Source organism: Phasianus colchicus, chromosome 3 (assembly GCF_987193195.1).
Source record: "Phasianus colchicus chromosome 3, bPhaCol1.hap1.1, whole genome shotgun sequence".
Classification (NCBI taxonomy): domain Eukaryota; kingdom Metazoa; phylum Chordata; class Aves; order Galliformes; family Phasianidae; genus Phasianus; species Phasianus colchicus.
Genome location: NC_143438.1, coordinates 45839161 through 45866629, shown reverse-complemented (window position 1 = coordinate 45866629; position 27469 = coordinate 45839161). Strand labels below are relative to the sequence as shown.

The window sequence follows — 27469 nt, the reverse complement described above, 5'->3', positions numbered from 1 at the left end:
ATCAGATACCAAAGATAAAGTGGAAAAAGTAGAGTCAAAGACTGCTATGCTACACTGTGGTTCTTGGCTTCCAAAATTGTACTGGTGGGTGACAGGCTGCTAGATGTGAGTCATAGCAGTCTGAAACTATTCTCACTTATTATCTAGAGCTGGAGAGCTGTGAAACTGGGAGTTCAGTTGCATTATCTTTTCACACCCTCCAAGCACCCAGTCTGATTTCAGCTTGACTAACTCCAAGGGTGGTGGCTGAGATGGGACCAATTAGTGAGACATCCTGGTCAAGAGGAGCCACAGGGTGACCACTGTGGCCCTTGTCAGATAAGACAGCTCTGAGATCAGCAGAATGAATCTGGAACAAAGAATTGAACTGTAGTTATAATGGTAGGCAGAGAATGGCTCAAGGTTACCTGAACATTATATCAGGGCTTCTGGAAAGGTCACATTATTCCAAAACCACTCAGGAGAAGTCCTCTGGCAGTTGGCTCTGGTTGAAGTCATTAGGAAAGTTACAGAATTATCCTGCTTCTAAACCTTTCCATCCACATGTTCCTCATACTTATACATTTCATTAATGAGAGCTTGCCTTCCTACCTTCCCTCTTTGTTTCAATTCCATCATGGGCTTTCACATTTCTGTGTCTCCTGGACACTTGAATGACAGTTGAAGTAAAATGCATTTTCCTAGGTAACTGTCAGAGCACCATGTATGTATGCCATTTTAAAATGAGATGGTGCTGGTGTTTATCTCATCTTTATTATGTGCAGAATATCTAGAGCTGTAATTTTTTTGTCAGACCTGCTGGGCTTCTCCAATTTGTTTTGAGGTTGTTTTTGTTGCAGTGACCAAATTTCTGTATAGCTTATTCATTTTTTGAAAATATGCCAATAATTTCTCTAATGGCTCTGTCTTTACTTCTTTCTGTGTTTCTCTTTAGGCATATCACTAATAGCTTGATAATACAACTTAACATTCTCTACAGTATATCTCTGGAAATGTAGACATGCTGTTAGAGATTTTCAGCAGTTTTTGAAAAACTTTGAATCCTTTTAATTTAGATTATTCAAATTTAAAATCACTCCTCAGCATCCACTGAATTATACATGTTTGAATAAGTTTTCACTAGCCATTTAGTTAAGGTTCATTTATTAATTTGACAGAACCAGCTGACAAAGTGAGTGTGTCTCCTTGCTGCCCAGATATTCTTTTCATTTTCATGGGAACCATGTGAAGTCTAAGGTTGCAGCTTGACGACTAAGTCGCTCAAAAACTGAATAATTTGGGATGCATTCCTATGAAGCTGTTCAGTTTTTGTTAGATTTTCTTGTCATTAATTGCAAAGAATAATATGATTGATAAAAGAAGAGGGAAAGACTAAATACTGTGATATTCAATATGTCAATAATAATCCATTGATCCAATAATGTCCAATAATCCATTGATTAATGTGTTCTAAAGGCCATTATCAAAGTGTATTTGTGAATAAAATTTGGTGTCTTTTCAAAAAGAAAACAACAATCATTTGTAGTGATGACTTGCATTAATACTGGCTTATTGACTGTATAGAATCACAAGTAAATGTGGTTCTTGGAACCAGCTTCTGAATACGCTATTTAATACTTTGTTGTTTGTTGCAAAAGGATGTCTACAGCCACGTGTCATGACTCTTAGGTCTTTTTCTCAGTATCTTTTGGAATCCTGCCCAGTAAACCCATAATATATATCACGAACTCCTGATCTTGTTGAAGAAAATACAAGTTTTGTCATGGACTTCAGTCAATTCAGGATTCACTTATTATGTGTCTGATGTTTGAAAATGGAGAATAACTTCCTTGGTAGATTCATTAAGTTGGGGGAAAAAAAAAAAAAGTTAAAGACACAAAAATACTTTATTTATTGTGAAAGCTTTGCTAAGTTTGTTACATGGATAGAATCCATCACTTGCTCAGAGTACTATATTTTTTCACTTATCAAAACATGAGTAAATACTTACATATGTATACGTCCAAAATTATCTACCAGAGCTAATTTTGTCAAAGAACAATGCATGTAGAACTGCTCCTGACTACATGAATTCTTATCTCAGAATCTCATTCAAAACTAAATTATTCCTTCTGTACAGCTTTTCAGTCATCTCCTTCATGTTTACAACTAAGGTCCTTTTAACTGGAAAAAAGATAAACAAGGTTCAAATGGCTGCAGTTCTACACAGGCACTCACTTTTTAGTTGTATATTATGATAGGAGATTTTGAATACAGAACATCTGTCATAGAGTATTTAACATCTATTTTTTTTCAGTCCATCCATGTTAACAGAACCTTAAAGTAATTAATGTTATTCTTAGAAGGTGACTTAACCATTATTCGTGACACTTTTTCTGTATGGTATATGGAAACAAAATTAGCACATCTAGGGCTTGTTAATAAATCTGGCACAAAACATTGGGATTACCAGGCTTTTTGGCAGCAAAATACCCAGGAGTGTCAAACAACTGGCTTGACAGTCATAGGATTATCACTCCATGACACCTTCAGAGTTCAATTTATTTACTCATTTGTCTATTTAGTGGGTCAGCAGCTGCTAAAAACAAAGCAAAACAAAACAAAATAAAACAAACAAACAAAAAAACTAGAGGCTTAGTGTTTTTCCAAAATACCATTCCTCACCAAGATCAGTTCATTTAGCTAAAAGTTCCTATCTGTGCTTTCTAAGCCAAAAACAATTAGTGCCAATTAGAAGCTTAAAACAAAAGAGAATGATTCTTCTGTTTTATCCAAGCAAGTGAAAACAAGATTGCTAATTCATGTCCTTTAACCTGGGGTTTATTCATTTATTAACCAACGAAAACATCTCAGAAATTCCACATCAGCCAGCATCTCCGGATAACACTGGTCAGTTTCTGCTTTTATTTCAGCTTAGAAGTTTTTCTTTCTTTCTTGATGTAAATCTTTGTATGTTTTGTGTTTGTACTGCTTGGAGCTGTCAGTGATCACTTCATATTCTCTTATTCACTCTGTAATCCTAAAACAGTGGGAGGCCCATGTAACTTTGAGCAGGTTATAAAAAGCAAGAAAACAGACTGCTGTGAGGTTCAGTTATCTGTCAGTAAAGGCATCCTTTTTTCTCTTGGTATTGACTTTGTAAGGAGGTAGAATGATCTTCCTTAGGAATCTTCAGTTCCTTTAGTCTTAGATGCTATAGAAGAATTAAAAAGAAAGCATAAACCATTAATAATGGCAGAAAGAAAGGACTAAGTTGCATGTGATTTCTCTGAAAGATAATATCTACTGGTAGAAGACTAATTGCTGGCATTGGCCCGTACTGTGTAATGCCAAAGTAGTACTGTCACTAGTGTATGTTTCTTGCAACAGTGCAGCATTCATGAAGATTTGTTTGAGAAGACAGGCATCTGTCTGAATCTTAATGGTTTGAGTCAAGCCCATTGCATTCAGATCAGTTTTTCCAAGGCTCACACACTGAATACATGTACACATTTTTTGCGCTTACTCTCATCTTCACACATGCCAACAAGTACTTCAGCAAATTCCACAACTAAATGCATGTCTGCTCCACTTGTGCAAAATCCAGCATCAGTCATGTGTACCTATGTTTGAGAAGTCATGGAGTTTTAGGCAGACACTTCTGTATGTTTTTGAAAGCCAGTTCACTTTTCTCCAAGTTTGTTTTTTCTCTTTTTCCCAAATTCCAAATAAAAAATCTTCAGAAATTTCTCTGACATTAGCACCCCTTTAGCTGTAAAACTGTTCCACTTAATTTAAAGCTGTGATTGTAAGCAATTGTCTGCATTCATTGTCTGGAGAAGTAAAAGATTTCTGCTCTCTTTGGAATTTCTCTTTGTTGTGTAAGGAAATGTCATGTTACACTGTCAGATGAATGAATTCTGATTACTGTATTTATATCAAAGCTGACTTCAATCTCTTATACAGAGATCGAGTTGCAGGTATTATACTAGTCTTATTAAGCAACAGGACCCTTTGCAAGCATCATCTTTATTCACAGCCCAGAGAGAACAGGAATGGTATTCAAAGTAGCTGATTTTTTTCAGCTTTTAGACAGCTATAAATCAATTTTAATCCCACAATAACAGTGGTGGGAAGGAATTTTGGAAAGACTCCAGTGCAAGACCTTGATCTATGCAGTCAGTTGTGAGATCCAGCTGGCTTCCTCAAGGTTTTGACTAGTTAGACCTCAGAAACCTTTCAGGACAGACTGCCTGGGCAGCCTGTGCCCCTGCCTGACTGTATTCAGGGTGAAAGCCCTCCTGAAAACTAAGGGAATCAGATGAAAATCAAAACTAAACCTCTCCTGTTTCTGTTTATGCTTGCTGTGTCTCGTCTTCCCACCACAGACCATTGTTTCTCTCTCCTGGGCATCATAGGATCATATCATAGAATGGTTTGGATTGGAAGGGACCCTTAAGGTTATCTAGTTCCAACATCCCTGCTGTAGGTGGAGACACCTCCCCCTAGACCAGGTTGCTCACAGCCCCATCCAGCCTGGCCTTGAATGCTTCAAGGGAGGGCATCTACAAGCTCACTGAGCAACCTGTTCCAGTGTCTTACCACTCTCACAGTAAAGAATTTCTTCCTAGTGTCTGATCTAAACCTATCCTCTTCCAGTTTAAAGCCATTTCCACTTGTTCTGTTCCTACATGTCTTTGTAAAGTGCCCCTCCCCAGTTTTCCTGCAGGCCCCCTTCAGCTATTGGAAGGCTGCTTTATCAATGATTACTGTTAACTGTACCCAGTTCTACCTTGTCTCCAGGCTGAATCAGCTGGGGCCCCTCAACCTCTCCCCAAAATAAGCTGCATGCAGCAGCCCAACTTGGATATCAAACTGTAGCAGCCCAAGTTGGATACCAAAATATTATGGGAGAAACGGTCAAAAGCCCTGTTGAAGTCACAGTAAATAACGTCTGCTGCTCACCCTTGTCAGTGCAGTCATTACATCATAGTCAGCAGTTGGTTTGCTCAGACAGCACCCACCTTTGGCAGAGCCTTGACAGCTTCTCACCATGATTGGAGGGCTGGAGCACCTCTCCTATGAAGAAAGGCTGAGAGAGATGGGCTTGTTCATCTTGGAGAAGAGAAGGCTTCCGTGAGATCTCAGCGTGACCTACCAGTACTTGAGGGGAGCTTATAAACAGGAAAGGGACAGACTTTTTAGAGACCTGTAGTGATAGACAAGGCAGGAGCAGTTATAAACTAAAAAGGAGCAGATATCGATTTGCTATTGGTAGGAGGTTCTTAATCAGAAGGCAGTGAGGCACTGGCACAGCTGCCCAGAGAAGCTGTGGTGCCCCATCTGTGGAGAAGCTCCAAGCCAGGTTGGATGGGGCCCTGGGCAGCTGAGCTGCTGGGGGGTAGCCCTACTCATGGGAGGGGGTGTGACTGGGTGAGCTTTGGGGTCCTTCCAGCCCAAGACATTCTGTGAGTCTATAATCATTTTCTTTTCCTTCACTTTCTCAAAAGTATATTCCAAGGAGATGCACTCTGGGAGTTTCTGAGATCAAGGTGTTTGAGGCTGACTGACATCTACTGTATGAATCAAATTTTACAAATCATAGGAATTGAGGCTCTAGGAAGGGGAACATCTACAAATCTGTTCTTATGAAAAGTACTCTTTAGGTAAGTTATGTTATGGTAGTGAGCATTTCAGGTTTAGTTTTCTTGTTAGAACAGAAGGTAGAAAATTTATTACCTATGGTTAATACTGGAGAGGTTTTTTTCTGGCATTTGCTAGTTTTTGTTTTGATAAATGTATATTTCTTTCAAACATTTCAAAGAATGCTCTTGCAAAAACCTCATTCATAATTAATGCTTCTGCCAGCCTTCATGAAAACTTAAAATTTATGAAAACATTAGAAAATTGTATTCAACGTTTTTGCTAGAAAAATTAATTAAATGTAGTGCACACTGGGTGCAGAGCTATTTAAATATTTTTCATTAAATAAAAACTCTGAAAATGTTACTTCTCCACATTAAGAAATTATAATTCATGAAGACCCAGTTAGTTGTGTAAAATGAAAAAAGAGTGATCCATATCTTTGTTCAGTCACTCTTTTCTGTTTTGAATATCAATTCCTTATTTCAATATATTAAAAGTTTATTTATTTAATTTATTCACTTTATGCTCCAGAAATGATTGCTGGAGGTGAAATATATTCTTAATTCTGTATATCTCTGATATGGATTATACTAGAGAGTTTTAATAAATTATGGAGAAGGATTGGTTTAAACAAGTCTATTTTATTGTGATATTTAGTACCAATCATAATAATAAAACAACATTATATATGTGGAAACTGGATGCAGTAAGTTTTCACATGTGTTGCATTGCCTTGCATTTCTCGCTGCAGTTGACTGTGATGCTAATGTGCCATGGCATGCACACTCAGATGTTATTTAGTAATTAGATGTGTTTTTCCCCTCAGTAATTTCATCAGAAAGCAATAACCACAGAAAACCTTTTAACACTATTTTCAAAACTTCACAGCTTGCTGTAGTAATATTTACAAAAGTATATTATTCAAATGCATAATAAGTTAATTAGTTAACTGACAAATCTCTTTATAATAATCATTACTTCTCCTGGATGTTTTTCATTTCTTTCTTATATTTTCACCATTTGTACGTCACTGCCACTACTTACACATTCCACTCACAAGGAAGCTAATCATAGAATTATAGAATCATAGATTGTTAAGGTTGGAAAAGCCATCTAAGACTATCTAGTCCAGTCATCAGCCTACCACCACCATGCCCACTAATCACATCCATCAGTGCCACGACCACACATTTCTTGAACACCTCCGGGGACAGTGACTCCACCACATCACTGGGCAGCTCATTCCAGTGCCCCATCACTCTTCCTGAGAAGAAACTTCTCTTAATATCCTACCTGAACCTCCCCTGGCACAACTTAAGGCAATTACCTCTCATCTTATCACTAGTTACATATGAGAAGAGGCCTAATCTTTCCGCTTTCTCAAGTGATTACCCTAAACAACAGGCTGTAATCTTACACTGATTATACTCATGTTGGAGACATGATCTACTGAATAAACTCTGATGCTCAGAGCATTTGCCTCAGTAATTGAAGGTTCATGTATTTTTAATGAAGATTTCTCTTGCCAGTATTTCTTTAACACCCTGGAAAATCATAATTTAGCTATACGCAGGGTTGTAGCTGCTGCCAGTCTGGTTGACTGTTTACCAATTAAAGCTTAGCTGGAATGATGAAGAAGTTGTCTATTAAACAAAATAAAATTAAGATGATTAAATACTCGCAGTCTAAATAATGTTTATCTTGTATAGATAACATGGAGAATAGGGGATTTAGGTTAGGTGCTAGGAAGAAATTCTGCACTGGGCACAGGCTGCTCAGAGAAACTGTAGAAGCCTCATCCTTGGTAACACTGAAGGCCAAGTTAAATGGAGCCCTGGGCAGCTGAGCTGGTGGGTATTAGCCCTGCTGTGTGAGCTTTAAGGTCCTTTCCAAAGCAAGCTGTGATTCTATGAAAAGCAAACCTAGTAAGCCTGCAGAAGTAAACTTTTCAGGAAAACGTATCATACATACTTAGAAAAATTTATCCAATATGAAACCTTCCCATGAGTATCTTCAGGCCAAGTTGTTAGAATAAATAACCTCAAACCCAATCTCAGGGTTTTTTTACAAAGAATAGGCACTGACATTTAATAAATAACTGTGAAGATGCTACATATAACTGAAGCCCTTTAAATTTGATGTGAAATTTGGAAAAGATAACGAAAGAGAATTTTTCCATCATCCATGATGAGAATAAAACTTGTCTGTCATAATCATTGAATTATTTGCTACTGCTTTTATTATAAAATTTTAGCTATTACAACTGCTACAGCAAGCAGGACACAAAAAACTAGACAGTATTTATATATGAAGTTCTGCAAAAGGAAAGATACAGTCTTCACTTAGGTGAACAAAAAATTAGCTCTTGAATATGCAACTGAGGATTTGTGCTTATGTCCTTTTGTTAAGCTATGAAGTAATCACCACTTATAATTGAACGTAAATTAAATATATTTTTAATATGCCACATTTTATTGATTTAATTAATTACTAAGATTATTATTAATTAATTAATAATTATTTTATTTATTACACCTTTAAAATGGAGGCAGTTATTTTGTAAAAGTCTCTGACTCTCAATCTAAAACAGAGCAGCTGGAACAAAATTGGATGTTTAAGAATATAAATTTCTTACCTCATCATGGAAGTCCCCAAAATGAACAGAATGTAACTTGGGAAAAATAAATCTACAATTATGACGTTATAAAATCAAGTCATTTAATCATATATACACATCCTCTTCAAACAAATTGTTGCTGATTAATATAAAAAATATATCAGAAAATCTATTTTCTTACTATGAACTCCAAAATAAATTCAACCTATTTCTATTAAAATTAAGATTTTTTTTCCACACATGTGAACTTAGATGTCTAAAAATGTATCCATTTATCAGTATAATTTTAAAAAAGACAAAAAAGAAAGAAATCATTAATTTAGTTCTGTTTGAACCATTAAGTGGGTTATTTTAAAACTGGAATTTTAAATACTGATGGGATGGAAGATCATGTCACAAGAAGCAGTGACTCTGAGAATAAGGAAATGACCTCAGAATTTCTCACAGGAAATACAATTACTTATTTCTTTCTTTGTGAGGAAGGGATGAAGAAATCTTCAAAATATGGTGATGATATAATTAAAAGTAAGGAAGAGTCTTAGCCTTAGTTTATAGCAAATGACTGCTCCTCAGGACATCTCTGGAAGCCGTAGAAATTTAACAATCTGCTAAAAGACGCAGGATCATTTCTAATAGGTGTTTAAGGTCATTGTTTCATTTGGCTGCCCAAGAAGAACACAAGAAACTTGAGCACTGTGTTTAGATACATGAGTAAATATAAGGTCTTCTTAAGTTCCTGATGAGCTGATGAGAAGGTCCAGCTGCTGCAATTCAGAGCTGAAGAAATAAAAGTGGTTCAACAGTCAACCAGTTGGACCATGGACAGTGGTGAATAGGCCATCACGGAATCATTAGCATGAAATTGAACAGCTTTTTGTACTTAGATTTCTCCAACCTGTGTATGGAGACCTTGAAAAATAATTATCAGTCCATTCAGGTTTGAAACATGATATTCTGAATTCCCACGTTCATCTGTTTCCTCTAGCAGTCATAACATGCTTCTAACACTCACAGAGCTCTATTAAAGCAAGAATTATAACTAATCGTCAGGTTCAGGAGTTTCATTCAGTGTCTTGACAAAGTTAAAGCAAATGTGTGTCTTTCCCACAGTACTGCTTCTGTTCTGCTTCTGTTTTGTTTTCTAGCCATCCCCTGAAGCATCAGCAGCTGACCACCTCTGAAGACACACTGAAGAGATGGGTGGCCAGTGCTTTGAGAAATCACAGAGAATTCATAAAACAACTTTTAACATTTCCTGCAGTATTTTTTGCCTGCTTTGATCTTATTATTTTAATTGAGCCCTTAATATGTGAACATCTAAGTAAACCCTGGTGGGAGACAATAAGTGTTTTTGCTGTGATCACTGAAACATCTTACTCAATACTTCCAATGTTTTGACTACTTCCTCTGCTTTTCCTACTGCTTTTGATTCTGGTCACTGTAGAAAAGGCTGATGTGAAAATCCCTATTCCTGTCAGGTAAAATTTTCATTTTTCTTCAATTCTTTCTCTGATTTGCTGCAGTGATCTCATCAGTCAGGGCACTGACTGTGGGATCTTACTTATGTTCTTTCACTGTGAATGTGGTGCCATTTAGATTCTATTTGTAAGGGTTATTTTGGAATATGTTTACAATTTTATTCATTATGGCATAAAAGAGTGTTTTTGTGATTTTATTTATATTCAGTGAAATCTATATTACACATTGCCATCTTGAAGAATGGTTTAGGAAATTCATGTATATGCATATTTCTGTAAGTTGTGTGACTGCTTACTACAAGAAGAATTAAATCATGGCTAAATAGCCACCTGTACTGGCAGCATTTCATCAGAATTTTTGCTCAGCTTCACTGTGTAGGTAAGCCTTCCTACAAATTAGTAACTAAGTGTATCTGTCCTTTTAATGTAGTTGCAATTTACTTTCTGATTTCGTTAATCAAAAAAGCCTTGCTCAACAGTATAAAAATAAAATAAGACAAAATAGAATAAAATACATCCACAGCCCTGTCTGTTCATATAATACAAAATTGATAGAAACAGAAATCAGATTTTACTTTGTTATGGGAACAAATATGTTTTTGTAACCCACAAAGCAAATTTTTGCAGCTTTATTCATAAAGAATCTAAGAAGGAACAAAATGCAGATCTGATATTAACCTATTCCTTACTTGACGTCCTTCAACACACATGGCATAAAGAGATGCCATCTGATGTGAGATAAGAACATTGGGAGAGCTCTGAAACCTCTGAGAGTTTACTTTAAATGCATAATCCTGGAGTTACTGCACTCCAAGTTTTACACTGGGACACAATTGGTGGGAATTAGGTCTAGGAAGGGAGGCTGTAGATGAGTCAAAATAATTTTTGTTCCTCAGCAGTTTTGCAGAGAGAAGAAGGACTGTTAGATGTAGGGGGAGGAGTGGTGTTGTTGTAGGGCTGCAATTCATGAAATGCAGTTTCATTTCTGGAAGATACCTGTGCATAGTAAACGAGTCCTTTCCCCAGTATGTGACTATACTGATCCTGCAGTACAGGCATGTCCCAAATGTCACTGAGGATATGCCTGTTGTTCCTCAGCAAAAGATGCAGATTTGTTTTCAAAAAATCTAAGAGGTGATTGATGAGGAACTTCTGAAGATATCTTTCCTGTGGTCAGAAAGAAATACAAACATATTTGCACTTCGTATGAAATAGAGGTCAAATGTTGCCTTGCCTTAGGGACTAGGGAAAATACATACTATGGAATATTTATCTGAAGACAAGTAGCCATAAAAATAACTAAGGATTTGTTACAGGTGGAAGAAGAAAGAGAAAGAATACTTACTTATATTACTGTTGTTGTATACATATGGACATTCATGCACAGCTATTATTCTGAGGAGTGTGTACTGCAGTTTCTTTGTGCAGTACAATCAGAAATGTGATAGCTGCTGCAATTCTGCCAAAAGAAAAATCATTTCTCTATCAGTAAAAGAAATTTTACTTACCTCTAGTAGTGTCAAAAACAGGTTACATCTCTTCAATGCTTCTTTTCTAGAGATACCTGAACGCCTCTAGCCACCTTCTGAATTGCAGTCATAGAAGTGCTCAATGTAATAATGCCAAAAATATTTTAAATGAAAAGAGATTCCACTGCTGAGGGAGTCTTTCACTGAAATGTTGGATGTTTTGTAAATGCATTTTTGTGCTGTCTTTTCTTGCGCGTTTGGTCACATGCCTCTTGGTAAGTTGTCTTCCATATGAATACTAATACTTGGGAGAGAAGAACGGAATGCCTGCACATCTGTAATATTTATCCTTCATTTGCAAACACTGTTCACTAGGCTGCCATATGAATGTGTAATTTAAAAGATTTTGTGTTGATACTACTTGAGAGGCTACTGGTTGCTTGGAATTATATGGTATCTTGGAGGAAAACAGCCATGTTTACAAAACACCTAGTGAGAAATGGCAAGTGCTGGAGTGTTGACTGAAAACAGTATGTGATTGATTAAGGTTTGTTCCGAGAGTAAAAGAAGATTAGTAAATAGAAAGATGATGTCTCAGCACATTTGTTGCAACTGATTCTGATGCAACAAATGTGCACTTGACTAAAATTGTTCAAAGTTTGCATTCTCGAAGATGTTTAATCAAGTGCAGGATTTTTGCATTTTTATGGGACCACTCATTAAACATCAAATATTAAACACAAGGAAATTAGAAAAGGAAAAAGAAAACACCTCTGGGTACCCTCTGTATAACTGGGGCACATCTGCAGCCTGTATTACATAATTCTCTGAGGAATTGCCATGGGTTCTCAGGAGTGCGGAGACATATCAAGAGTGCTCTGAAGCTGTGTGGAAGTACAAATCTAATAACATTTTCCATCACAGGAAGAAAAATGGTAAGTGTCATTTCATTATCCTTTTATTTCGCATTCATTTTCTTTCATCAGTAAAAGCAACTCGTAATAGCAGTGAGTAGTTCACGCTTCTTAATAAAGCATGAAGGATGTTTCTTTGGATTATATAATTAAAAGTATCTTCAAACACATTCAAAAGAGGCCAGCATTATTTAACCAATTAGATCATAATAACTGTCTTCATCTAGTAGCGTAGCTCTTGATGCATCGCTTGCTTCTCTGCTTAAGTTATGACCAATGTCAGTACAATGCTTTGGGAAGAGAGAGGAACTTTTTTTCACCAACTGGAAACTTTCATCTGTCTGTTGCCAGATGAGAATTTAGCAAGGACAAGATTAATTCCTTCTTCCACTTCTGAGCTGCATAGCTCTTATGCAGACTGCGCCTGTAAAAATGGACACACACATAGTAACTCTGCACAGCCCAGGCCATTACATGACCAGTAATGTCATAATTGCTTCCCAGACCTGACCAAACTTGTCTTCATGGCTACAGCTCTCCAAATGGAACAGCTGGATAAAAAGACTCTGCCACTTCAATCTAATCTTGGGATTTACTGCGGTGGAAGAGGGCATGGACAAGGCAGAGTTTCAACTTTGGTGGCTTAGTAGGAGAGCAGATGCGATAGTGAAAGCATTGGCAGCTTCTGGTAACAAGATGCAAATCTTCATCAGTGAGTGATTCTTTGGACCATTAGGCCTCCTCTGTGTTATTTAGGTCATGACAGAAAGACCTGAGAGCCAAAGGCCTGTGCTGCAGTCAACATCAGGGCTCAACATTTCTGATGTCCCTGCAAGGCAGAGGGAATGGCAGAAGATGGACAAGCCTTCTGGCTAGCCATGGTAGCTGGCTTACCTGAAGCCTTTCGCCAAGTGTGATTGCAGGGATTAAACTGGACACCTGAGTAGTTTGACACTGATCTCAGCCTAAACATCAAACTTAAATCCTTTGTAGATTTAGAAATTGAAAAAAAAAAAAAAATTGTCAATCTGTCGGCTTTCAAGTTTTCAAAACCAGAAGCTCTATTTGTACATTCCCGTAGCCACTAGCTACTATTTGTTTTATTTGCACCATGGTCATGCAACCATATCCCAAGAGACTCAGAACTAAAGCTCAAAACCTCATCTGAAGTAATTCCCAGGCACCCAGATCAGCAGGGAAATCCAAGAGTTTTTACCCAGGTAAAACAAAGTGCTTGACAGTAATACAAGCTTCTATGTTTTGAATTTGGGTGCAAATTAGGAGACATGCAGAGAATATATTGCAAATGGTGTAACGTGTGCGCCACTAACAGTGTTTTCCTTCCTCTTTTTCTAATATTTTTCTCTTAGCAGTGATAGATCACAGCAGTTCTTAATTCTTCAAGAACTGTAAGGAACAGAATAAACAACAATCATTTGGAAAGGATACAAGAATTGTATGTGGTTCCTGTCACAGGTAGCACGTTGCGTTATACTATATATTTAACATAATGTGACATTATATAAATACAACTGCAGATGCTCTTTTTTCTTCATGTACTGTATAGATAAATATTCTTTGCTTTCGCAAATGTCTTAGAAGATTTTGTATTCAATTGATTTTTGTCCATTTGTAAAAAACATGCTAGAGCTTTGCTGATGTAAGAACCTGTACCTCCATTGTCTTTGGCTTTTTTTTTTTTTTTTTTCTCCATAAAGTCACAAAGGACTTCTCAAAAGGGGAAAAATGTTAGCAGTGCCTCCTAGCAGCAGCTAACTTTTCAAAGCCTAATCTCCTATAGCAGCACTAATTACAAAACGAGACTGACTTTTCACCTTTTTAAAAAGGACATATTTGAAGAACCTCACGAAACACATAAGAGAAAAAGCATAGGAGTAAGCATACGAAGAAGACAACAAAAGAAGACATAATAAACAAAAAGCAAAGGATCCTCTCGCTGCAATTTTTCCAGGCCCACAGAATCTTTACTTTTTACAACTTCAGTTGTGTTGAAATTCCTTTGGGCACAAATAAGAAGATACGCAAATTTTTACTAAATTTTGTTACTCAGCAAAGCACTATTTCACATTTTAGTACAACCTCCAACTCATCTGTCCTTCTGTCACCTACAGGTGAGCTGTAAGTCACCTTTTTTAACAGGAACAAATCAAAGCAATAACTAATCTGAGATAAGAATTTTGATACAGAGCACTCAACAAAATACCAAACATTTATGAATGTATGCAGTCTACTAAAAGTCCTTAAATAAGGAATATATTAAAGAAATGATCAGTCAGGCCAAGGGATGCATGTTCAGTATTCCTGCTGTAATATTACACAGCCCATAAGTATAATGCTCACAACTGTGTTTATTTCCTGATTTACACCCACCACCATTACCAACCTGTAAGGGTAACAAGATAAGTTTACATTTGTTTCTGACATTTCACTTCTGCCCTTACTCTGTAAGCAAACAACAGACCACCAAAATAGCTTGTTTTTCATATAAATGGCTACAGAAGGCTCAGAACTTCCTTGCTTTGCTGTGAAGCTTTGAAATGAATCCTACTTGTTAACTTGTTCTTGTCAGATCTTGTTGACACAGAAGAATTTATTGCTGAGAGGCCAGGTGTGATGACAAACACCTGGGAACTTGGAGCTAGTTAAAAGCTAGTAAAAAGCAACCCACAGTAAGGAAATACCTTTATTTAGGCAAATTTTATTTCTCATAGAATCCTTAGAGTTAGAAGTGCTTGTCAGTGTAGTGGTCATGTCTCTTTAATCAATGATGAAGCAAAGATGTTTTTTAAAATTAGAAGAGTTGAATGAATTCTCATTTAATGCTGCCTTTAATAGAACAAAGCCTTCACCTCTGATACAGTTATTTGAATTAATGGAAACTTGAACATTTCTGAATTAGTGCATATATGGATCATCATATATATTAGTGGCTCTTAGTTGCTTAATCTGGACTGAACGTTTAGACTATTTTCAAAAGGGTATGAAAGACACCAAGAAATTGTCAATTGAAGAACTTCAATGATGTTAAAATGGCTGTGAACTTTAAGACCAGAATACCAAACCTGCCACCACTAGATGGCATTGATTCAGCATCCAAACCTAAAGACAAACCAGATTTATCGAAACTAAACCTCATTTCAGTGAATGCACAAATATTAAATGCAGTCATAACCATTGCTACTTTTCTTTAAGTGTAGTCTCTTCACTCTACAATGTTATCTTTTTTTCCATCTGTATCTACTGTATCACTGATGTGCCTTGTCAATCAGCTTTGTTGCCTTTTGCTGTTGATACAATTTTAAAGGTGATAGAAAAAATTATTTCTGATGCTATGAAGTCAGAGCTACTTCCTTGTGGATCTTCAAAACATTCAAAATTATCGAGATCTATGCCCAAATCCAGCATAGAATATGATGAACTTTGTCAGCAATGGCAAGAGATTGTGCTCTTTAACATCTTTATCAATGACATCGATGACGGAATCGAGTGCACCCTCAGCAAGTTTGCTGATGATACTAAGCTGAGTGCTATGGTTGATGCTGTAGATGGAAGGAATGCCATTCAGAGGGACCTCAATAGACTTAAAAGGTGGGCCTGGGTGAATCTAATGAGGTCCAACACAGCAAAGTGCAAGATTTTCCACTTGGGCTGGAGGAATCCCAAGCATCTGTACAGACTGGAAGGAGCGGTCCTTGAGAGCAGCCCTGTGGAGAAGGACCTGGGGGTCCTGATGGATGAAAAACTGAACATGAGCCAGCAGTGTGCTCTTGCAGCTCGGAAAGCAAATGGTATCCTGGGCTCCATCAGAAGATGGGTGGCCAGCAGGGACAGGGAGGTGATTGACCCTCCCTGCTCTGCTCTTGTGAGGCCCCATTTGGAGTACTGTGTCCAGGTCTGGAGCCCCCAGTACAAGAAAGACAGAAAACTGTTGGAGGGGGTCCAGAGGAGGGTCACAAAAAAGATCAGAGGGCTGGAGCATCTCCCCTTTGAAAACAAGCTGAGGGAGCTGTGCTTATTCAGCCTGGAGAAAAGAAGGCTGCGGGGTGACCTCATTGCAGCCTTTCAGTATCTAAAGGGAGCCTACAAACAGGAGGGAAGTCACCTCTTTGAAAGGGTTGATAACAGCAGGACAAGGGGAAATGGTTTTAAGTTGAAGGAGGGAAAATTTAGGTTGGATGTCAGGGGGAAGTTCTTTCCTGTGAGAGTGGTGAGGTGCTGGAACAGGCTTCCCAGAGAGGCTGTGGATGTCCCATCCCTGGAGGTGTTCAAGGCCAGATTGGATGGGGCACTGGGCAGCCTGGTCTAGTATTAAATGGGGAGGTTGGTGGCCCTGCATGTGGCAGGGGGGTTGGAGATTCATGATCCTTGAGGTCCCTTCCAACCTAGGCCATTCTGTGATTCCTGCACCACCCTGCACAGCCACCTTCAGGTTTTATTCTTTCTGCTGGGGACTGGAACAGCGAGAACTACTCATCCAGAGTAACAGGATGACACTCATTCAGGACACTCTTTGACCTTCACCTCTAAAGGCATGAACATACCAAGTGTCCATATAGATGTGCACATAGCAAAACTCAATAAATAACCCACAGTTACTTCGACTACCCTTCCAGGTCTCTATGCCTTCTTTTCTCCTTTCCAGTGTGCTGGGATGTGCTGTATCAGCAATCATCAGGACACAGCACAGAGCTAGGGCTGAGTTGTCAGCCAGAGAAAATGTTGCTGATTAGCAGTAACACCACGTGGTGCAAGAGAAGGAGGGAGGACTGGAGGTAAGCAGAGGAATTTTTTCTGCTTCACTTTAAGCTGTCAGGGGAGAAGGAATTTATGGGGAAAGAAAACATGATAAAGTCTGTGTCAGCTGCTGCATGGGAGAATGAAACTGGGTAACAGTTTCTATCCTTATTCCTCTCCCCAAAATTCCTTTTTAGCAATTAGAAGATGTGATTCATCTGAGCAAGTATGAAGATGCTCTGATTTATCCTAGTATTACAAGGTCAAAGTGTTTTGGATGACCAAGAATCACTTTTAGTCATGGCTTGGTCATGAAGGAAAATAAGCTCCACTTGTAATCAGTGAAACTAAGAATGAGACCTATGAGAGAACAGATGTGCCCAGTCAGTATCTCCAAATCCATACAGTTTTCTAACTGTTTCTTTATAAGAAGAAAGCATCCTAAATCTTTGGTACCTGTGGGGCAAGGTAGTTAATTCATGTTTAGACTACAATAAGATTCAAAACAAAGACCTGGATGGTCCAATTTTTTTTTTTCTCAGACCACACTTACCAGATTCCATCTTAAAGAAAACTTGTGATGCAGGAGACTGAAAGCAGAGTAGATTAACACCTGTATCCTGTGAATAGTAAGGAAGTTGGAGTAACTTCCTGTTGTAGGAAAGATTCAGCTTCTGGTCACTTTTCCAAGGACCTCATCCCTCATCCCTTGCTGAGGACCACAAGTTACCACTTTCTTTTGTAGCTCATCTTTGGTGACTAAATCAATTTGAAAACAGACTGCAGTGTTTGGCAGCATACTGTTCAAATGTCTTTGCAAACCAGATTCTTAAAGTAGTATTAGTTGCAATAGTTTTATGGGATTGCTTTCAAGGAATTTTGATCACATTTTCCAAAATGCCTACAGTGACTTTTAGAGTTTTATTCTCTCAGAAAACCATTCCTACTTTGTTATCATCCTAGCCTCTTCTACAAAGACAGCATAATCCCAGCTCATAAATTCTGCCAATAGTGAAAGCTGAATTTATGACAGATTACAGGTACATGGGATGAGCAGATAGGTTGGATGGATGATCCCAGTTGCCAAAACTTGCTTACTTGCTTAAGTGTTCAAATGAGGTGTTACAAACAGAGAAAGAAGAGCTGTCAGATCTGGCGAGATCTCAGTGTGGCTCCTTGGAAGCCCACAGCAAAGCCATTTGATAATCAATAGGTGTTGCATGACATATATTTATTACTGGGATTCCAGCTGTGTGTTATTTTCAGGATCATATGTGAAGGTTGATCCCTGTCTTAAGCAAGAAGCACTGAATATATTGCAGAAATACACTACCCTGTATGTTATATTCTTAAACTAAAGTGCTAAATTCCACATGGGGGAAAAAATTCTTATTGGCATACAGTTTTCATTGTTAGCTAGCAAACCACGACTCTCAACTGCTTAGAAAGTGATTTCTTTTTTTACTGTGAATCAAAGATGACAGAATTTTTTTCAGCTCACATTCACTACAAACTGTAATGTTCCCCAGATAATGTTATGATATGAATTTATTTTTAAGAGTACTTTCTTCCTCCCTGAATGGAGTTTGACTCGATTGCACCTGATGAATCTGTATGAACATAATATAATCTTCCTTGTTGACAGGACTTTCATAATCCAGTTTGTTTGCAACCAGAGCCTAAGCTATACGATTTTCAGGGGGCATTTAGCAATATTTCAGTCATTTCTCTGGTGTCCTTCAGCCTATATTGCTTAATCTATTTACAAAAAAAGTTCAATCAGATCAGTATAAATTGTTAGTGCCTCTCCTCCAATTGGCCTGAGCCTTTTATTAGGGGGGGTTGTCAACTGGTGTGTTTGCATATTCTTTGCCATACAAACAATAGCCCTGTTGTTAATACTTCCAACAATTATGAGTTCTTCTTAGGTTCTATATTGTAGTTAATCCCCACCAGCATTTTATACATCTTGCTGAGATTTCCTTTTATAAGAACAATTATATTGAAGGCTGGTCATTGAACACATCAAGACATTTTCCATACTATACATACTTTCCATTTTATATGGAATCTGGAAGTAAACAATTGCTACAAGAGAAACTGGAGCTATAGGTGAACTCATGAGACTGACTCATAAGCCTCTAGAATCTGTGAAACCTGACATACGGTCACTTAACTATAAAAAGGGTTAGTGGAAGTGAGAAGTCATCTGACTGAGAGGCATCTCAAAGATGGGGTAGGAAATCCAAACTAAAAAGAAAGTGTAGGTAGAGGATATTCTCTTCTTGTGCTCTTTCTGAAGAAAATTACTGCTATACAATGCTGAAGCTCAGACACGCTTGTATGAAACTTGCTTCAGTGTCTAGCAGCTTGGATCCACATACCCCTACAAAATCCAGTGGTTCTTTTAGTCAAAGGGAGAAAAAAAGCAAAAGTTAATGGTGCCTGAATCAACTCCCTGTATTTGTGCTGCTGTGTTGCTTCCTCCACCCCCACTATAATGACAGTGATCACTTTCAGGATGTCTTTGTAAGCCATCTGCCATCATGGCCTGGGGCACCAACACCATTCCTGACAGGCTAACTGCAAAGGTTGGTGCCACAGCACAATCTATCCTAAAGCCCAGCATGCAGACAACAAAAAGAAAAGCACACAGTTTATGCTCAGAGACTTCATCTGTGCAGGATGTTTCCTGGTGCAGAGTAGCCAACACAGAAGCCCATTGGTATTTTCAACTCCTTTACACTTCAAAACCAGCTGGCAATATCTGAACTGCATTTCAGATATGCCTGGCCCACATGAAACCCTCACTGCACCATGAATCACTGACAGTGGTCTTCATGCAAAGGACCACTCTAGCCAGCTAATTAAGCAGATAACCAGTGGTGCTCCCCAGCACTGTTTACCCATAGGTAAGGAGAAGAAAGATCCAATTTGTTTTATACTTATCTAACCTAGAGCTGTGCACTCACTAGCTAAAGATACAGAGATTAGAATTAAAGCTTGAGTTTATTACTTCCACAACTTAAAAACTGCTTATGCTACCAACACCAAATAGCTGTAAGCATTTCACCTTTTGTAGAATACAGTGATGAAAAGTTCATTTTCAGGGGTATAAAAAAGGAGCAGCCACTTCTGTGTTTCCTGCTCATAAATGCTCGTTAGTAGCCTCCAAAGCTCTGGAACCCAATGCCACTGCACAAATGCTTTATCTCAGCATGAAAATGAAGTTTCCTTTCAGGCTGGTGTAAATAGCACCCATAAACTAGTGAACATTTGTCATGACACAGATGTGACTCCAGCTCCTGCCATAAGATAATTAGATTTAATGCACAAATGCAGGAAGCAATATTACACGGAGACACTTGCAGTATATCTCTGAGGATGCTTTCATAATTCAGCAGAGGAAGTAAAGCCAATTAAGCCTATCTAATGAATGTGTACCAAGGACTGCAGAAAAAAATCACACAGATATCTACATGATTAAGACTCTTTTGCCTTCCCATTGTGCAGGTCATACATGAGGGATTGTATTCAAATTATCTGTTTTTCCTTTCAGAAAATCAGTGTGTCCTAAGAAATGTGAAGAGGACTGAAGGAAAGAAAAACTGTGCCATCCATCACTGAAGACGTTTGAAGATAAACACTGATTCAGTCATACTTACCATATTTTCTTGAAAGATGAGCTCTCCTGGGGCAACATAAGTATCTTGTTTTTCTAAATGCTGTTCACTTGTGTTGAATGCTGCAGAATGTCTGACATCTGCCCCTCTCTTCCTGAGACTAATCACAGTCCTCCCACGTTCTGCCAACAAAAATCCTAGTTTTTTCCCCCCCATGTATTTCAGCATCTACAGTATCCGTAGCTTTGAAAAACCTTTACCTCAGGCTGTTTTTTCTTCTTAGTGCTTTGGCATTGAAATAGTTATTGTTTTTATGAGCTATTGAGTTCATGACTACAAAATAAACAAATATTTTGAGAAGAGGCATTATTAATTTTAAATTCCCACGTTCTTTGCCAGCTATGAGCTTTTCGCTTTAAAATATTGAAGCAATAGATAAAAAATAAAATAATAATAATTAAAATAAGACCACCTCAGCTTTTGACTGAAGGGAGATTACATACCTCAAGATCAGTTTTACAAACAGTGATTTATTTTTTTTTTTAAATTGAAAATGTTACTTTATTTACCTGATTGTCATTTATTTTCAACAGATACTTCAAATATTTTTCTTTTTTGCTGCCATAAAGCAGCAGCATATTTAAGGTTGCAGGTCCGTCTACAGCTGGAATCCAGTTCATTTATGGTTTTGAGGACAGCACAATAAAGTTAACTGGCTGATGTCATAGCGGCATTTAATGTTCTCTGGACTAAAAATACAGATAATGTTGTTGTTGTTTTTCAAATAGAATGGTTGAGTAATTCATGATTTAGAGGATGTGCGGGACAAGGGAACACTTCACAAATACTATGACGCAAGATGTAGCCAGTAGGAAAGCAAATGGGAAATTTCTCAAGTGTCAGTGGAAAAAAATTAAGTAAAACAAGTCAAGAAGGATTTGGCAAGACTCACCCATCATGCAGAAGTGCATATACTTGGCAATGTGGAAAACAAGCGCCAGATGCAAAAGCAGAAAGTTACTGTTTTCTGTTGTCACTGAATATAAAACAAAGCAAAGGGTGAAGAAACAAGAAAGCTTAGAATGTGAGATGTACATACAGCCTGTATACATTCAATTTAGACGATGTCACTTTAAACTACCTTGTATAAAGCTGTCTTTAATACTCATTCTGTAAAAATGCAACTTTCTGGTTTAAGGAGTCTCTCTCTTAGACTGTGATTCTATTCTATCCCACTGCCTTTGGTAAAAAGGCTGCCCTTCCAAAACATCACGTTTCAGACATACCCAGGAAACATCTTAAAAAGGTATTACACAAGGTACAAACTTGTTCATAATACAGTTATTCTCTGCAACAACCTATTATCATCTGTCCTTCACACTGCCTCTGCAAAGCAAACAAACTTCATACACACTAATTCAAGGAAAATCTTCCTGCAGAAATAATTGCTAGGAACAATATGAAGCATTCCTACTCTATGCAATTTCAGTAACACCTTTGCTTGCTTAGGCTTTACAAGATATGGTGGTTTTGGTGTGGTAACATTGCAATTTATTTTTTAAAAAATCTTCCAGCTGTGTAAACAGCATGTATCAGTACTGCTACCAAACATAACATGGATGATATAATGCGAAAGAACAGGTCAGAAAATTTTATGTAGTGGCATATATACATGTCATAGGATTCTGCTCAGCAATTGTACTTTTCATGACAGGTAGCAGAGCTACATCATGAATTATAGAAGTAATAAGAAACTGTCAGTGAAATTTGTAAATTTTGAGACATATCTATACAAAAGTCTAGTGTTATATCACTGGAACATATGTGCTTTCTCAGTAAGCTAATAGCTAGGAGACAGGCACTGAAAAAAAAATGTCATTTCATCTTCAGTGAATGGGTGAACTTGGCATTTTCTGACTAATGGATTTCCTTACTTATTAATTCCAATTGAAAAGATAATTTTCTCAAATTATACTCTGTGCATTCATGCTTTTCAGCTTCAGGTACACATTGAAAATCATTTTTTATATGGAATGAAATTGTACTGAATTGAAAAGTCATAAAATCCTTTTTAAAAAGACACCCACAGCCCCCCTAGATGTGCTCTCAAATTTTCTGCCTATTTCTAAAAATACTATACTTCCAGATGCAGTTGTTTTTAGGTTCCTTAAGGGTCAAAACAGTTGTCGGCAACTTTGACAAAGATATGATTTTTTTTTCCTTTTTATTCTACAGTTTAAAAAAACCAAACCAATTAAACCATGAAATGAGGGCTTGTAAATGTATATAATATACAGGATATTCATCTGAAAAAATGCCTGCCATTGATGGACTGTTATATTTTCACTGTCTGTAGTAATTTCTCTTGTTGTTCTGACAGGCTTAATCTTCTCACATCTGATAAGGGAGCAATATCAGAAAAGATAGACATCAAGAAATATAGCCAATTAAAGAAAACTATATGAAAACGTTCAATTTAGCTGTCTGTCATCTGGCTGATAGCAGTTAATTTACTTTCTGTGTGTTACAAAGCAGATAACAACACATCCGCAGTACGATGCATTTTCAGGGCAGAATCCAAGAGGTTGTCACTGCTAAAGAATGCACCCTTTTCAGAACTGCCAATAAAACAAGAGATGCACCAAAGACCCTTGAACGTGTAAACAAATATGATAGTGGTTTCACAGAGATTTAGGGAAGGATCCTGTCTGCTTACAGCACTGTTTATTGGTAGTGCTGTGTTGGAGTCATGGATAGAATTAATTACAGAGCTTGCTTCAGATGTCCATTCTATTTTTTTTCTTAGACAAACTTCCCTTGGCCTTGAAGAAGTTGTGGTGGGGAAAAAAAAAGCGCATCAAGGTAGTTATAGTTAATGAAGAGTATCCTTGTGGACTAACAAAGGCTTATTTCTTTCTGTACAAAGAATGACTGAAGTAAACATCTGAAACTCCAGACGTATTATTTTGAGCCTTTTTACTTTGATTTTACAAATGTCATTTACTGAATTAATTTTGAAAAAGAGTAATAAAATTACATACCAAACTTAGTAACTCTTTCTAGGTAAAGATTGAGTAGGTAAAATTTTCTAGAAAATTTTCTGTTATTCCTAGAATCACAGATTCATAGTCACATAATGCCCTGATTGGAAAAAACCAACAAGAATCATCAAGTCTAACTCCCGGCTCCAACAGGACCACCCTTGGGTCCTACTGAATATTATTTGTAATTGGATCAATGTCCATCCTTACCAATGTCTGTATGAAATGCTGTCTCTTACTTTAGCTGGACTAATGCAGTTATCATCAACTTTTCATTGACTTGGAAGTGAATTCACCATGAACATATATAATGTTGAAATGCACATATTGATTCTCATATTAATTTTGTCTTAGCCATATAAAGAATTTACTTATGTACCCATTCAGACAGTAGATAATGTGACCTCACCCAGACTTCCTGGCTGAAGCTAACACTAAATTATGTCCAGTGAGAAGGCAACTTGGCATTAGCGGGCTATATGTATCAATGACCATAGAATAGTACTTGCACATACATTCTTGCTTGGAATATCAGTACGCATGCTACCAGTTCTACTGGACATTGCAGGGTACAGTGACAGTATCAACACAGTGCTTTGGTATCACAAGATTACTTGCACATTCAGAACTTCAAGTGAATGCTGGTTTTAGTGCATTACCTCTATAGCACAAACAACATCTTCTAGATCTCAAATAGAGCCTGCAGAGCAAGTTTAGGTAAAATATCCTTGCTCAAAAGTGGACATTTTCAAAAGTACAAAACTCTCCGTAATCAAAAGGATTTCTTTTGTAAGACTCTTTGTATACTAGAGTATGAATATCTTTCTGCTCATCTTTGTCACTACTTCATGGTTTTGAAAGAGTATGGCTTTCACATTGCTTTTTGCGTAGTTACTCTGTTCTGTAATCACCTACCCAACTTTTCTCTGTGAAGCGTTGCTTACTTTGTGAGTGTGAAGGAAATACATTACTTCCAGATTCTAGGTGAATTATTTATTTATTTTTATTTTATTTTACAAAGACTTGCAATGCAACATTGAGCAGTGTTCTTACCAGGTTTTAATCATCATGCTATCTTGATTCAGAAAGACAGCTTAAACAATTCTCTTCCCTTCTCTTATCTAACCACTTACACTATTATTTTCTTTTATCACTAGAATGCCTGATTTATTGCTATTTTCAACTCTTCTCTCTTCAACACTTCTTAATTGATCTTTTTATTGGATCCTGTCCATTTCCCCTCTGTTCTCACCTGCATGGTTACTCACATCTTCTCACTTAACTGTAACCTGATATTTCAAATCCTTATTCTGTAGTCTTCTATTCAGTCCAACCAAAGCATTATAGCCAAAAATCATTCCTTCCTATCTATCTACAATGGTATGGTTTGTTCTTCATGTCTTTTTTTTTTTTTAATTCACTTTCAAAGCTTTCCTTCACTCTGACTTCTGATTCTATTTTCTCTTCTCCTTAGGCAAAATCATCTTCTTCACAGATCTCAGCTCTGCTAAGCTGCCCTGATAAGTAATATTGTGGTGCCTAGAAGTAATAGCGAATGAAGGTTACACCTTTTCAGAGATCTATAAGTGTTTCAGGGTCAAACAGAGAAAGAAGGTTGCCACTCAGAAGAACACTGTGGGGCAGAGAGGAAGATTCATGAACGAGATAGAATTCAGCTAAAATCTGCATGTGCAGGAATCAGCACACTTCTGCACTTTTGCATATTAATATTTATATTTGTGTGTATCTGTAGTTCTTTCCCTATTGATCTGTATGGTGAGTTGTTTTGTTTTAGTGTTTTTTGTGTGTGTGGTTTTTTTGTTGTTGTTGTTTTTCCCCTCTGTATCTCAGTTTAAAGAATAATTTGAGTGTATTGTTCCATAGCTACAGAGTTTTGCAGGAGTAGAAGAGAATAGCGCTGAAGATAGGTTTGCAGAGCAGTCTGGAGTCTCATAGTAGCCCATTAACACGAGTTAAGCAAGGTTCTAAGACACACAAAAAAATGTGACCTAGTTGTAATTTTTGTACAATGTTTGAAATAAAAATGCATTAATAAAGCTCTGAGAAAAAAGAAGATATCTTCAGGGTTTCTTAGAAACTTAGGTTAACAGAAGGCTGTCAGAAAGAGAATTTCCTGATTTAAGATACAGTACTGTTGAATCTGTAATAAAAATAACCTCACATTGAAAAGGCATGTGAGGGCTAAAGAAATTATGGTTCTGTATTATCACATTATATGGAATACTAACAATACTGACAGCTTATGCATGTGTTTACTTTCATACGTGCCTGTACATATGTACAGATTAATGCTATTCAGATTCTGTCTTTGTTGCTTATAGAAATTGATTCTGAACTTTTCATACTCAATATTTCAAATATGGGACCTGAGGGATATACTGAATCGTAGTCTGAAAAAAGAATTTTTGTCTGTTAAATTATAGGTTTTACTTCAATTTTGTTGAGCTTAGTTCACATTACTGTTACAAAGATATGATTGTTTATCTCTCTCATCTAGCGTGTATTGGAAAATTGGCAACACTACCCTGTAATACATCACTTGTTGTGAGTCAGGGGACAATGCATCTTGAACTACAGGGCAAAGAATTACATTGAGTCATAAAAGTAAAATACTGCATCCCTAGGACCTGAATCAACTGAGTAACAGAGATCTTATACAGGCTTTGCAGAAATATACAGAAGAGTGGTTTCTCAGATATTAAATGGTATCAAAATATTTTTTCTCTTACCTTTGTAAGTTGACATCATTTTGCTCAGTCAATTGATGAGTCATGATGAGAAACATCCACAGTAGAAAACGAGGCTTCCTGAGAGCACAGTGCTCAAAGATAGGAAAGGTAACTTAGACATCTTTGACATAAAGTGACAATATGGCTACACTCAACTCCACACAGTGAAAGTACTATGAAAGTACTAGGGGTTAGTAAGCAACAGTGATAGATAGTACTTTTCAAAATTCATCAAATAATTAAACAATATTTATATAACTTAACATCAGAAAAGCAGCTAACGCTTCATGTAATGCTATAATGGGATAGAACGTACCATCATAATAGCAAGGTGGCAAAGCCATCAGCTACAGCAAATGAGAACAAGCCCAAATGCAGCAGCTGCAGAAATGAAAGAAAATACTACTTACTTTGAGAAGGCCTCAGATAGGCAGAGAGCCCCAGCAAAAGATACTCTTACCTCCACCACCAACCCTTAAATGAGGTCTAGGAAGGGGTGGATCCTGGTTCCATTGCTTGCACCTGAGCTTCTCTGGGTTGGCCCTGCCTTCCCACCAGATGCTCAATCTCTGGTTCAAGCCATGACTTAGTATTTCCACTACAAGGAGTCTACATAATTATCCCATTTAAGAGAAAGGATTTGGCCATTTCAAAAAAAAAAATTAATAATTATTATTATTATTAAAAAAAATAATAATACTTGTAACTCAACCCATTGCATCATATCATTTTCTGAATTTTGAAAATATTCTTTGTTTCCAAGGAAGGCACATGTTCAGACATAGCAAACAGCCCACCCTGAGCCTTGTATTTTCTGTCTGGCCATGAGTGAACATCTGTTTCTGGGAGCATAGGACATATTACAGACCTGAGTCTGCTGGAAGAAATGCCAGTTTCTCAGAACATTTGAATTATAGCCTTATGCATATTCCCCAATTCAACTTTGGTTGTTGATTGTTTGGAGAAAAGAGCAATCATTCTGCAATATCATCTAGCAAATCAACATTAGGTGCTAGAAAGTATTAAGAGTTATAATGAATTAAGACTCGGAGATATGAATAATTGTAATTCAGGTTAATGGTGATTATGATTCAGGAAATGTGTATTCCAGGCACATTGTAGGTTCTCTGTTTAATGATGTCTATGACAATAGAAACAATATTATTACCCTGATAGCTCTGGCAAACATAACAAGAA

The 27469-nt window shown here is 37.3% G+C and overlaps 1 long non-coding RNA gene across 2 annotated transcripts; it reads right to left on the bottom strand.

Annotated features, from left to right (window-relative positions):
* Window positions 1–18151: 18151 nt before the first annotated feature.
* Window positions 18152–26716, bottom strand: LOC149918549 (uncharacterized). 2 transcript variants are annotated; one of them, XR_016465558.1, is made up of 5 exons: window positions 26683–26716; window positions 26273–26364; window positions 21434–21517; window positions 20524–20663; window positions 18152–19262 (listed from the first exon to the last, which is right to left on the bottom strand). It is a non-coding gene; the product is annotated as an uncharacterized LOC149918549 (long non-coding RNA). The 2 variants fall into 2 exon arrangements; XR_016465559.1 differs by having other exon boundaries at window positions 18152–19244.
* Between the last annotated feature and the right edge of the window lie 753 nt (window positions 26717–27469).